Raw genomic sequence first — 15,252 nt, forward strand, 5'->3', positions numbered from 1 at the left:
AAGTACTTAAAATACCAAACTATTCATACAGTCACCTGAGATGAAAGAGAGGAAAGAAGGAAGAAAGGGAGAGAGGGAGAGAGGAAGGGAGGGAGGAAAGCAACCAAGTTTTATGTGTTTCCTGCACACATTTGAGCATTAATCCAAGAGCAAGCCCTAAAAGCCTGTGGGACTTACAGTCTATAATGCATCTGATAGCAAAGCACAATATATTAGACATATACCCAATTTTCTTCCCCTCATTTCTCATATTATTGCCATATATAAAGTAATAGGAATATCAAGATTAATTACAGAATAAAGACAAGTAAAAAGAAAATTAAATACTGATTGCCATTAACAATGGTTAACATGTACTCAACTCTCACCATGTTCTAGGTGCTAAGATTTGAACTGATCATTTTACTTAATCCTGAAACCAATTTTAAGAGGTAAATACCATTATTATTCCTATTCTACAGATGAAGAAACTCAATTTCTTTTCTTTTAAGACAGCCAATAAATTGTGAAGCTAGAACTGAAACAATGTCTTCCAAAATGAAGACATTTTCCTTTCATTTTATCATTTCACTATTATTATTATTGTTGTTGTTATAATTATCATCATGCTTACTTTCATGGAGTTAACAGGGAAACAAAAACACAAATGTATTAAAATGTAAACAATATGGCTGAATAGCTCTTTAAGATAATAATCAGAGATATGCTGAATGACAAGTCAGATAATCACCAACACATATAGAGTCCTTATTCTGATTGAGCGACAATGCCAATTCACTATTATGTGAAGCATCTCTAGACTTCATGATCCTAGGAGGTTGATAGAAATGAAGACGCTGAGACTTGGAGGGTTTGAGAAACCTCTATGGCAGTTGTGGGAGAATCAGGATTTAAACCTAGGAGTTCTGATTTGAGAGATTTTGTGCTTACCCATTCCCTGATGGAGATTTTCATAACTAGACGCACAATAAATTGCACAGGTCCTGATTGCCTTAGAACTTCAGAGAAGGGAAAATCACTTCTGCCTGACAGACAGAAGGAGAACAACAACAACAAAAAGAGCATGCCTGGTAGGTGGAAAGTGAGCACAGCTCAGAGATGAGAAAGCACAAGACAAGGTTCAGGGAGAGTGCAAGAACCAGTGAGAAAGGAGCCAAGGACCAGAAAAGATGAGTGGTTGGAGAAAAACCAAGGTACTACTTTGCTATTGCTGCTGCAACAAATTGCCACAAGAATATTGGATTAAAACAGCACAAATCTAGTATCTTATGGTTCTAGAGATCAGAAGTCCAAAATCACTCCCACTGGGCTAAAGTCAAGGTGCCAGCAGGGCTGGTTCCTTTTGGAGGCTGTGAGGGGAGAATCTGTTTCCTTTCCCCTCTCAGCTGCCAGAAGTTACTTGCATTCCTTGGCTCAGGACCCGTTCCTGCCATCACTCCAATCTCTTGCTTCTATCTTCACATACTATCTGATCCTCCTGCCTCTCTTATACAGACCACTGTGATTACACGGGCTCACCTCGATAGCCAGGATAATGTCCGTCACGCGATCCTTAATTTAAGCACATCTGCAAAGTTCCTTTGCAATATTCTAAGGTACCCTATTTCCAGATTCTGGATATGGACATGGATATCTTTTGGGAGACATTTTCCAGCCTATCACAAGACTAAATAGGCAAATTCACACAACCTGATAGTGGATGACCCTCCTTGCCAAACTGGAGATTAGTGAGAACTACTAAAGATTATTTGAACAAGGACGTAGAATAAGGAAAATAATATTTTAGGTTGAGTAATCTGGCATTTAGAATAATTCATCTAGGGACACCTGGGTGGCTCAGTCAGTTGGGCACTGGACTCTTGGTTTCAGCTTAGGTTATGATCTTAGGGTGGTGGGATTAAGCCCCAAGTCGGGCTCCATGCCCAAGGTGGAGTCTACTTGGGAATCTATCCCTCTCCCTTTGCCCCTCCCCCTGCCTGCACACACGCTCTCTCTTTCAAATAATCTAAAAAAAAAAAAAAAAAAAGATTCATCCATAGCAGTGGTTCTCAACAATTAAAATGTATGAAAATCATACTTTGAGTTTATCATAAAATAGGGATTCCTGGGCCCTTTCATCATTAGAGATTTGCATTCATCAGGTCTATTGTAGAGCCTGGGAATCTTCCCACCCCTTTAAGTGATTCTTATGTAAGTGATCTAAGATCAGGCTTTGAGAAATGTTGGTCTGTGACACTTAAATGCCTTTGTAAATATACACTCACTTCTTTGCAACTCCAGGCAGAGAATCAGATCTGGATTAAGAAAACAATCCATGAAAATCAAATGCACACTTTAAACCTATTTATAAACTTATTTGTTTGTAGAACTTACCAAAAACCTAAAATAATAGCCATATAACAAAAATTTTAAGCATAAAGGGAATAAAGGCTTTAGATAAAGGAGAAGAAGACATCTGATAATTGTTGTACATCTTTCTTACTGGACACCTTCTATGGGCCAGGCACTGTTCTCAGCTCTATATAGTAATTAATTCACTTAACTCTCACTCCATGGTTGTTATTATAATCTCCATTTTGCAGATGAGAAATCTAAAATTTAGAGGGATTAAATAGCTTGGCCAATACCATGGTCAGAAAATGACATAACTGGTATTTGATCATTGTCTATCTGGTTTCTAAATTTATACACTTCCTACTTTGCTGATTCTCTGCAAGATGCTAACCCATAGGATAGTAACTATTATACTCATAAATTTAAATATAAAATCTACAATCATTTAATAGATATACCTGATTCTAAGAAGAAATAGGAGTGGAAAGAGAAAGAAGAAATGAACTAAGAACCAGAGGTCGGGGTTTTATCCTGGCTCTAGGCCCACCATCTCTGGGACCTTGCACATAGCCCTTCATCTTCATGGCCTACTACGATTTCCTGATCTGAAAATAAAAGGACCAAACAAAATAATCTCTAAGATTCTCACTGTTTCACACTTCCAGGAGTTTTATTATAGCAATTAATGAATCACATCAAACATCACAGATCACTCCCCACTGATTTGATCATGCTTTCTGCGAAAAAGGATTTCTACGTATTAGCAGAAATCTCTTTGGCTGAAAAATGGCTAAATAAAAAAGAAATTGAAGAAAATTACATGCTCATACCTTGCCTAGATTCTGTGGGGACAAAGGGAAGAGAAAATATCCTTTACCACTTATTCCAAGGATACAGCAACACAAATAATATGATATAGCTGAGTCAAGGAGGAAGCAAAAAAATTTCTTGGAACAGGCAACAATTAATTTGATAGATTCAGAAACCTAGGTGAATGCACAGGAGTCCTTCCCTAGGAGTCTTGTCATCTCTCATTTTAGATAAAATGTGAAAAAACATCCATTCCACAACAGATTAAAAGCAGCAAACCTAGCAGAAGGTTAAGTGAGCTGTGCACTCACTTGTATAGCAGTAAAAGGCAATGGAGAAGATAGTAAAACTATAAAAAGCTGACACAATGACTCAAAAGCACAGGTTCTGAAGCTCCCTCATATGGGACAAAGGACACTCCAGAGGCCAAATGGCAGAATGATAGTGAGCACTGCCTTGGGTACCAGACAAATAGATGGCTTTGGATCACGTCTCTAACACTGACTCAACATTGACTGAGTCACCATTAGATTTTAGTTATATACTAGGCATTGGAAGGATGGGAATTATGAGGACTATGAGATTCTTGCCACATCCTTCAGTGCTCTGGGACAATGGTGATAGATTCTGGTTATGTGCTGTAAAGCCAGGAGGGCCTAAGTCGAGGGTGTCCGTCCTTGAGGAAGTGCCTTGGGAGGGGCCTAGGGAATGACTGCCAGCACTAGAGGGTTCTTTCTGGAGATGATGCTGGCAGAGTAATACCATGCTGTCCAATCCCTGAGGAATTGTTCAAGGAAGCAAGGGAGTAACCAGACAGACAAGAGAGGAACCTATGAGAACTACCTAAAAAGGGCCCACAGGGCCATTACTGCCAAGAAAAGATGCCACCTTCAGAGAAGGACCTCTAAGCAGGATGCCACAAAGTTATAACATTAAAAGTGTGTATGGCTTTGGAGTCACACAGACCTGGTTTTGAATCCTGACTTGGCTTGAGTGTTCAGTACCCAGATTTTTCACCAGTAAAATATCTGCCTCATCTCATTGGGGTGAGAACTGAATGAAATGGTGCTGGTAGGTAACCAGTCTTCAGTCATGTAAAATTTTTTTTTATTCTTTTGTTTTTTCATTACTTAAGAAGTGTGGGCTGTACTCAGAGGAACCTATGAGAGGAAGGGTTTCTGAGCAGGGTTATTTCTGGAAGCAGCAGGTAGAGTGGAACAGCAAGGGATGCCTAATGTCTAGAGAGATCTCTGCCTACGTCTTCCACCTCAATGTCATTCATCTTTGGAGAAGGGAGACTGCATTAGTCTTTCAAAATACTTCTCCAAGGGAAGAAAGAATAACACTTTTCCATCAGAAAACCTAGCGTAGTAGGGGTCCAAAAATCTGGGTGGAGTTCAGATACCTGCTGGTATAGGGCAAAATTCCATTTTTTCCACCTAGATTGCAGTTTTAAGGGAGTACAATTATGTTTTGTTCATCTTTGCATGCCCCACAGATCCAAACAAATAGTAGATGCTCAACAGTTTTTGAATGAATGAATGAATGAATGCTCTTTCCCCTGATCCCAGAAGTATCTCTTTTTTTTTCAACTCACTGTATTTTACATCCATGTTTGAACTACTTTTTAGAAGCTATTTTTAGAAAACAAAGCTAGAATATTTTTACATTTCAATACAAAAAGAACAACTGATGAAACACTAGCAATTACAAAAGCAGGCCTAAAATGGGACTTATATTGGGGAGTGGGAGAAACTGTCATTTTTGTTGTCCTTCCTTGTCTGGGTACCCCCCTCCCCAAACATGTGAAAGGATTTCAAATAAGACCGTAAGAAGGAGCAGAAGGGAACAATCTCAAGACCTGGCTTAGCTCCCAAATCTTCAAGTGAAAAGCAAGATAAAGATAAGGCAGCTGCCGCTGAATGCCACCAACTGCTGATGGAAAAGTGGCAAGCAGAGTAGGCAGACCAGCAAAGGATGAGGCCCACGTTCGCAACATAACGATTCAAACTCTCTTAGAGATCAGTTCAGAGGAACTCTTTTATAAGATCATGGCTATCAAAAGGAATTTAGGAAAAAAAAGCAAATGTAGGCTGCCAGGGCAACCTCAGTTTCTCAGGAAAGCTACTCAAGGGAAATTTTTAGCAATGTAGAGCAAGGAAGAGGGCTCTTCACAGCTCTCAGCCAAAGCCAATTAGTAAAAACATACAGGTACTCTATGCATGAGGAGCTCTGTATGTTTTGGGGTGGCTGTAGGGGTTGGAAGGGGTGCACGTATGAAACATAGTCTTTGCCCTCTAGAGATTTATGGGTAGTGATTGGCAGTGTGATATTTTCGAGAAAGAGAGTCATGCGAGGTCATGCTAGAGACGACTCCAAGGCAGGATTCTAGCTACTGTTGGTACTACTGTACTGTAAAAGCTAAGTGAGTATCTACAAAACAAATGGTCTTCAAAAACTTTTTCAAACACCTTCTTAGTGCTAGGAGTATTTTTCATGTTTTTAGAGAAACTCATTCATGAATGCATGAACACAAATATTCACCCAGCTTTTATTTCTGTGGTTTAAATGCACATTAAAATATCTAGAGGCAGCCTCATGGAGATGGATTCTAAGTTAAGGATTCAGGTGATGCTGTGTCCATCATACTTAAATATGTGGCTAATGCTAAGATAAAAAGCCCAAAGTCTGTAGTCTTTATTAAAGATTGTACCAAAATTAAGTGTTCCTATACTAACATTTCACATGTGTTATTTTCTAAAAGCATATGTCACCAAGAATGAATTCCCAATGAAGACATTATTTGGTAACTCCTGGGAAGTTCAAGGTGGTCAACCATTCATCTTAAGCGAACCATTACAACATTGGTGAAACAACATTAGTTGTCAGGCATCCGAATTTTCTATATTTGCCCAAACTGGGTTAGCAGCACTCTTTTTTGTGATACAGTTTATGAAGCTCACCAACTTATACCACTGAGACCTCACTACATTGGGATCATTATTCACATTTTGTCAATAATCAGAAACAATGCTTACAAATACATTACAATATCTTCAAGAATCACCATTCGCCCCCACTAAAATGCAAACTCCATGGGAACTCTATTTTGTTTATAGTTATTTTCCCAGTCCCTAGAACACTCTTCGGCTTATAGTAGGTGTCTAATAAACACTGTGTTGATAAAATGCAGAAATGAATTTAAATTGCTGCTTTGAGATGGCACTGGGGAAACAGTGGCTAAAGTAGAACAAGAGGTTTATATGTTTTATGAATAAGCATCCCTGCAATCTCTTCTCTAAAGATTGCTTTTGTTAAGATATGCTTTTCTCTTGTCTCACCAAAGTTGAACATGTTTTTCAAATAACATTTTTAGGAGACCTAAAAATGACAAGTTGTGTGTCTGGCATCTGACATTCACTCAGCAGACAGTAATTGAACTCCTTTTACATATGGATATTATGACAGCCATATACCAGCGAACCAAACAGGTGTGGTCTCATTTATGTGATAAAAATGTGAAAATAGATTTAATCTTGTGGCTATAGACCCAGCCTTTACAAAATGTGGTGCCCAGAACTGATTTGCAAAGAGTAAAGCTTCTATTGGGATTAACAATTAAAGACCATGGAGAAGCCTCTAAAGCAGGGTTTCACCTGTTGCTTTTGGTACTGCAAAAAAGCCAAATGAATATTCAACTAAGCAAAACAACAACAACAACAACAACAAAAACAACCCAAAAAACCAATTTAAAACAAAGGGAAACATTTTAAATGCCTCCTTGATGCTAAGAATAGTTTTTCATAATATTATGGTAGTTCACTCATAAGTAAATGAATGAATAAAAACATAATGACTGCACACACATACCATAGCTTATACATCCAAATAATCGATTTCCTTTATAAAACAGTTACTCTGTGAGGTTATACATTTATTCTCATGAGCAGTCTTTTAAGTATTTCAAAACCACTTTTTAATTTCCTTCGGAATTGTGTCCCATTCTTTTAAATATACTCAAAGAATGAATTTTATTTTGGGAGGCTGTAAAAGGACATTTGGAGTCCCTTATGATAAACAATATAAATAAGGTGGGCAATGGCATTTGGGTTAAGCAAAGATGCAACTGTAACATATTAGAAATTTTTTTATGTGGTTCATAACTTGGTTATAAAGGCAACTCCAAAAGAAGAGCTCTAAAATAATTTTGAATAATAGCAATATCATTTGAGTAACTAGAAAATTTATTATGGTACCTATTGTTAAGATCAACTCACAGTGTTATTGAAATGTATGTATTTTTGAATCTCAATATCTTATCCTTTAAAGATGCATTCCTAAAAGAATAATTTTATTTCATCACCTTATTATTATTATATTATTTTTTCTCTAAAGAAATCAGACAAAGGACATTGCTGCAAACCTTTCAAAATTACATATTTAGAAGTGAAACATTATTTTAATAACAGAGCTAAAATAATCCACAAGCCAATAAAATGTATTAAAATTTAAAATATAATAGGAACTATGTCCCCTATACAGTCTATAAGAAAGGAAGAATTAACCTGTGTTCTTTTTTTTTTTTTTTAAAGATTTTATTTATTTATTTGAGACAGAGAGAATGAGAGAGAGAGAGCACATGAGAGGGGGGAGGGTCAGAGGGAGAAGCAGGCTTCTGATGGGAGCCTGATGCGGGACTCAATCCAGGGTCTCCAGGATCATGACCTGAGCCGAAGGCAGTCGCTTAACCAACTGAGCCACCCAGGCGCCCGAATTAACCTGTGTTCAATCTGATCTAGTTCTTTAAATTCAACTTAGAATTTTTTTCCCACAACCAATTCTTTACATCACTTCCTTTAATTTTTAGGTCTTTCCTACAAATAGACATATGTAGTTTGTTATCTATTTGTTTATGCCAAACCCCCAATAATAAGGCTTCTTCATATTTAAATATCATTTAAGAGTTCTTTAGAATAGAGGTTTCATTTATTAGGTGATATTCATAAAATTGTCATAAGTTATTATAAATATGCTAATATACTTTCTTTAAATATGTGTACATACATTATAAAACTGTTTGCATTAAATAAAAGATCAGGAAAGATACGGAAAGTTTAAGACTGCAAAAGTTTTAAATTTGAGCACTATTGTGTGAGACCAAAATGAATTTATCAGCTATCTTTTAATGCATTATAAATCATATGACATACTTCTTATGTGAAAATTTTCTATTTTTCAAAACTTAAAAAAACCCATAAAATCCACTGCATTATTTTTTCTATGATACACATAATGTTTCTGGATGTGGACTCTAATGTTACAAGACAAATGTTCTCACTGCATTTCAGCCTTAACAAACTGTACAAGAGTTCTTATTGACATAAAATAGGTGTTCAACTGCGATCTCAAATATATTTTCATGATTTTACATGTAACAATATAAAAGTAATTATACCACAAACATCAATCGTGAACTTTTGAATTTTGATATATGCTGTAGAGGGAAATTATTTTTCGATATAAGATTTCTCAAGATTCGAAAAATTTCGACACTATGAGGATATTCAGGTACTGTGAAATAATTATTCTTTTTAAGACCTCAGTATGAGATATCATTAGAATTTCATAGTATTAGATTATCTAATTGTCATTAAAATATGATCTCATAAAACCAAATATTACTTTTAAAATATTTTATAAATGTCCTCTTATAATTGATTTCCCTTTTTTAATTTGGATGTATCTGTATTTCAAAGTAAGCAGTTCTGTAGGATGAATAAGTACTAGAGATCTAATGTACAGTATATGGTGCCTATAATTAACAACACAGCATTGTATACTGGAAATTTGTTGAGAGTGAGTCTTAGGTGCTCTCATCACAAACATAGAAAAGGTAACTATGTGAGGGGATGGATATGTTAATTATCTTGACTATTTTCACTATGTATATATGTATATCAAAACATCATGTATACACCTTAAATATATACTTTTTGATCTAAAAACAGGGAATTTATTTAGCAATACTGTATTTTATGTGGATTATTTGAGAGGAATAAGTTAGGCACTGTACTCTGAAATTATTTGGTTCAACTTCACAAAATCTGATTCACAAGATCTTAAGGAAAGGAACTCTTGAACACCTATTGTTCATGAGATCTCTTTTTTAAATTGAAGTGTAGTTGACATATCGTATAATACTAGTTTCAGGTGTACAACATAGTGACTCAACATTTATATACATTACAAAATGATGACCAGGATAAATCTAGCTACCATCTGTCACCATACAAAGTTGTTACATATTATTAACTATATTTCCTATAAAACTATGGAATGCTTCACGAATTTGCATGTCAACCTTGTGCATGCTAACTTTTCTATATCATTCTAATTTTAGTATATATGCTGCTGAAGTGAGTATAAATGTATACAATTTTTATTAAAAAAAGCCAAAAGAGTAAATTACATATGCTATTAAGCCAGTACATGGCCTCAGCCAGGAAGAGGGTCTATCCTCTTTACATTTTAGTGAGGTACCAAAGAGGCTCACTACCATGTGAGGGCAGGAGTTGATCTCAGCAAAATTTAGAATCGGATTCTTCTACTCATCACCTATTTCATCCTATGCTTCAGGTTCTTACCTGAACCTTTCTACCAAGAAAGCCTTTGTAATAATCAAAGGGCACACATTTATTGAAAGTCTGCAGTGTACAAGATTGTAACTGTGATTAACAGCCAAAATCTGCAAGGTGAACACCAGAGCCTCAAGGGATTTAGCCTGGGGATTTGGGACAGGTTGGGGGAACCTGGTCATACTGTGAACACACCCAGACACCGGCCAGTTTGTGTGCTACCAGCACCACATGTGTTCTTTAATGATCTCACTGGTAGGTACAGAGATGAGAGTGAATCTTCACACCCACCCTGCAGTGACCTGCCTGAAATTGGCCACCATAGGGAGGAATCACACTCTCACTTACCTCAGTCCAATTAAAGAAATATTCACTGGTAAATAATTTGGCAAACACTTCTTTGTCATAAAACATATTTAAACATCAATTTTTGCCCCAATAGAAAGACAACTATTCAATGATAGGAACAAATACTACGTTATTTAGCTAAATTGTATAATTTTAAAACTCTTGCCTACATTTAAAAAGTTCCATCTAATTTACAAAAGCAATTAATCTGCTCACAGAGATTGTATTTTTCCTCTTTGTAACATTTATTTGTGTTTGCCCATATCCTTTATTATCTCCTGTTAGAAAACTGTTTCTAGCATTAATTTGTTTATTCTAAATATAATGGCAAAAATCCATCAGATTTATTGCCCAGACTCCCTGGTGCCCATGAATATGATTTTCAGGATATTAAGGGGAAATCAAGTTTTTGCTATTTTTGAACTGCCTTGACATTAACAGTTATCATTTAGAAACTGACGGAAATTAGCCAGTATATGGCATTCTGACATATATCACTTGACAATTAAGCTCTGAATCTGATGGCCATTAGTGAAATCACAGTAGCTACCAAATAGTACCCAAGGTTAACACTATCCATATTTATGACAAGAAGAGATTTTTATGTAACCATACAATATCAGGCATAAAGTACACAAGCAACAGCTTCTGAGCTATGTCAGAGAAAAAAGGGAAAGCAAAGTATTCAACTATATTGCATAGGATGTTCTATGAGGGTCCTGTTCAGTTCAGTTCCATTCTGAACTCTGAAGATGGTGTAAACCTTCCTACCAAATGGGCTCTGAAAAGCTCCTCATGCTACAGCTCAAGGACCGAGAACTTTAGAGAAACTGAGTACAGCAGTTATTGTAGCACTGCACAATTGTGGCTAGCACTTTCTAGAACGTACTGGAGAGAATCTAGGAACTCCTTAGAAATACATTATTTGATATGCACTTGAAATCTCAGATAGATAAATTAAGGCTTAGTAATAAGAGGCCTTAAAAAAAAATGGACTCACCAGGAGCATATATATGTCTTTAAGGTGCTCAGAACCTACTCCACAGCAGATATAAGTGCACTTATAGAGGAATAAATGAAGTCTGTGAGCAAACAGAAAAGATTTAATTCTTCCTGTGGTAATGGACAAGGGCTCACAGGTGAGCAGACATTTGAGTTAGGCGTCTAAGAACGAATAGGACTTTATCACACCTGTAAGGGGAAAGAGGGACTCATTCCAGTTAGAGAGATGAGATGAAGAAAGACAGAACTCAGGATGGAAGTGCATACCCCTCCTGGAAACAACACAGAAGGTACATAGAGTGCTTGTGTTTAGGGTCATCGGAAGGATGTGAGATAAAACTAGAAAGGCAAAAGAGTTTGGGAGTATCATTCTAAGGGATTAAGTTTTACTCACTGTAAACAGGAAGTCTGAACATTTTTGAGAAGGACAGTGACATGGGCATATCTAGTCTTTACACCCTTCTGTAAGACAAAGAGCCCCATTTGGCCTTAGACTATTCCTTGAACCTAGAATGGACACTAAAAAAAACTTAATTAATTTGTATTGATTAATTAATATTCACATTACTTAGGTGTGGAATATATGGAATATGTAATACTGACCGGACAAAAGGGAGACTAGAGGCACCAGGAGACCTTAGAAGGGATTGCAATTGTCAGGAAAAGGAGTTATCCAATGAACCAGGACAGGGGTCAAGTGGTTTGGAAGGTGGATATAAAAAACATTATAAAGGCAGAATTCATAGAATTTGGTGATTGGTTGGATATCTGAAGGAGAGAGAGGCATTTTATAACTCAAAGGAACAGGTAGAGGTGATAAGGAAGGCCTTGAGGAGAGGGAGGTATGAGGTTGTGGTGGGGGTAGAAAACAAAAAAGAAGGGTGTTTGGGACACTGTGAGTTCAAAGCACCTTTGGATCTTCATGTGGAAACATCTAATGCAGGGCTGACACTTAGGAGAAGACAGTTAAAGATGTTAACAAGCAAAAATGTTTGCCTGGATTTCAAATGTGTGACTTGATACTAGGAATTGCATTTCATACTAAATTGCAAACGCAACCAGCATTTTGTATCTACCTCCACCATCAGGCTTTAAGCATCTATTTATTTATTCATTCTGTAAATATTACTGAGCTCCTACAGTATGTCAGGCATAGTTTTGAGTGTGAGGATGCAGCAAACATGAGAGAGACATTGTATCTTGTATCTTCCAAGGGAAGATAACCCAAGACCAAATAAAGTAATAAACATATAATAAATATAATAAAATTTCAAGTAGGATAAGTGTACTGAAGAAAAATAAAGCAGGGAAAAAGAAGGAGAAGTATTCCTTAAACTAAATATTTACAGTCTACAGTTGAGATCTAAACCAAGGACAATTAATGACTTTTTTCCTTATTTTTTCCATTGCAGATAATAACATATAAAAGTCAAGTGGGTTATCTATCTCAAGGTAGAGGCCATTCAGATGAAATGGAGAGACAGGATTTTCTGCTGAATATTCTTGATCTCTAAATTGAGGTCTGTGATCCCAATTTAGCTATAAGAAAACTGTGCTCATGAGTATTAGAAATGTCCCCAGAGGGTTCCATATAGCTCTTCTGCAAGGCAGAGAATCTATATGAGAATAGCTAGGATTAGACAAATTATACTCACGACCTTGGAAATTAATTAATTAATCAGTCTATCTTTTTTTGTGGATGGTACACAGGTGGTGAAATAAAATTATTTTTATCATTTATTCAAATCTTAATTATGACTCATCATGTGATTATGCATGAAGCTAGTAAAGTTTTTGTTATGCAGAGAGTAGGGAAGCACAGAGTGAAATAAAAAGAGGGAGGGAAGGAGATAGTAAGGCAAAAAGTGGTTGAGCTTTCATCCAGACAGAAGACTTCAAGTGAACTTGTCAAGAAAAGCTATTGGTGTTGTTACTTGAATACATTGAAGATCGTGACGATCATAACTTAATGCAAAGAATGATGATGTAATTGATGAACTTGTCAAGAAAAGCTATTGGTGTTGTTACTTGAATACATTGAAGGTCGTGAAGATCATAACTTAATGCAAAGAATGATGATGTAATTATATACACACCCATGCTGGGAATGTGTCGGAGATGTGGTTCTAAGAGACTGTTATTATCTGAGGTAAGTCTTGCACATAAGCAATCAAATCGTCTTTGATTCAAAGATTGACAATGGTGATAAATAAATTCAAGTATTTTAAGGCCCTTCTTGCCGTTAGGATTCAGAAGTGCTCATTCATAGGCTAGACTTGCTGCTGCATGCCATTCGCTCCAGAGGATAAAACTCACTTTCTTTTTGAAACACTCTTTTCCCCTGGCTTCATGTACTTCAGACTTGATTGATTTTCCTGTCTCTGAGTGTTCCTTTGTTGTTCCTCTGTAAGTTCTACCCCACCTATGAAGTTGCCATTCTTCAAGGTTTCATTCTAGACCTGTTTCTCTTTTCATATGAAATGCTCTCCCTAGATAATCCATTCATTCATTCATTCATTCATTCAACAAATATGTATTGAGTGCCTCCTATATGTCAGCATTTTTCCATGCACCTGGGATACATCAATGAACAAAACAAATAAAATCCCTGTCTCTAGAGAAATGAAACAGGTTTCAAATACTATATATATGCTGGTGAACCCCAAGCTTGTATCTCCAGCTTCCATCTGTTCTCTGAGCTCCAGATTTATCCACTTACTCATTCTCCACTTGGATATTTTAGAAGCCTCTCAAATTCAACATGTCCAAAATGGAACTGATTAGGTTTGGAGATAAAATTATGAATTCAGTGTTCCCCATCTCAAGAGGGGTATCAATTTCCATTTGCAAGACCCAGAGATGTAGGAGGAATCCTTGCCCTATCAACTTTATCTGCAAGTATCAATTTACTTCTCTCCATCTTTGTTGCTTCCTTTCCAGTCCAGTCTACTTCATCTCTCTGGGACCTTTGGAGTGGTTCTCTCCACACTCATTCTTTCCCTATTCCATTCAATTTTCCACAGCCAAGTGATATTTAAAAATGCCAATTTTTTAAATCACATCAGCCCCTTTAAGATAAGAGCCCAAGTCCTTCACAGAGCCTACCAGACTTTGTATGATTTGGCTTCCCTCAACCTCTTTCATCTCTCCATGTACCGTTCTTATCTTTGCTCTCGGAGCTTCAGCCAATGGGCCTTCAGAATCTCAAACACACTATGTGCTTTTCAAATGTAGGGTCCTTGCACGTACTGTTGTCTTATGCTACTTCAAGTGGTTAACTCCTATACATCCTTCCGTTTTCAGCCCAAGGGTCACCTACTCAGGGAAATTGTATCAGTCTGCTACTGCTTCCATAACAAAACATTACAGACTGAGTGGCTTAAATAATATAAATTTACTTTCCCACAGTTCTGGAGGCTGATGTCCAAGTCAAGGTGTTGACAGGTTTTGTTTTTTCCTGAGGCATCTCTCCTTGGCTTGCAAATGGCCAACCACGTTCTCACTAAATCCCAACACATGGCCTTTTGTCTGTGTGCATGGATCCCTGGTATCTCTTCCTTTTTTTTTTTTTTCCTGGTATTTCTTCCTATTCTCTCATACCTCTTCTTATTCCTGTTAGATTAGGATCTCACCCTTCCACTTCATTTACCACCTAATTACCTCTTTCAAGGCCTTATCTTCAATTACAGTCACACTAGGGGTTAAGGCTTCAACATATGAATTTGGGGGGGACACAATTCAGTCCCCAACAGAAGCCTCCTCTAATTCCCCAGGTTAGGTTAGGCTCCCAGATATCTGTTCTTTTAATACTTGTGTTTGTTACGAAGCACTTTGCATAGTTTGTAGTAACCAAAGCTGTTTGCCATTTAAAAGATCTGGCCCCTTCCTATCTCTCTGACCTCATCTCCTACCACTCTCTCTCATTACCACATTTCCCTTGCTGACTCCCTAATATGTTAGGTACTTCCTGCCTGGAATTCTCTTCTCATGACTCATTCCTTCTCTTCATTCAGGTCTCTGTTAAAATATTTTCTGACTTCAGGGCACCTGGGTGGCTCAGTGGATTAAGTGCCTGCCTTTGGCTCACGTCATGATCCCAGGGTCCTGGGATGGAGCCCCGCAT

General features: G+C 37.0%; 1 protein-coding gene and 1 non-coding gene across 5 annotated transcripts in view; both read right to left on the reverse strand.

The window, feature by feature from the left end:
- Nucleotides 1-15,252, reverse strand: part of KCNQ5 (potassium voltage-gated channel subfamily Q member 5) — a 501,939-nt gene that overhangs the window by 406,678 nt on the left and 80,009 nt on the right. The gene's annotated exons all lie outside the window — the stretch shown is intronic.
- Nucleotides 9,470-9,568, reverse strand: LOC118541648 (U6 spliceosomal RNA). Its single transcript, XR_004920207.1, has one exon. It is a non-coding gene; the product is annotated as a U6 spliceosomal RNA (small nuclear RNA).

The sequence above is a fragment of the Halichoerus grypus genome, chromosome 9 (genome assembly GCF_964656455.1).
Source record: "Halichoerus grypus chromosome 9, mHalGry1.hap1.1, whole genome shotgun sequence".
NCBI classification, from domain to species: Eukaryota; Metazoa; Chordata; class Mammalia; order Carnivora; family Phocidae; genus Halichoerus; species Halichoerus grypus.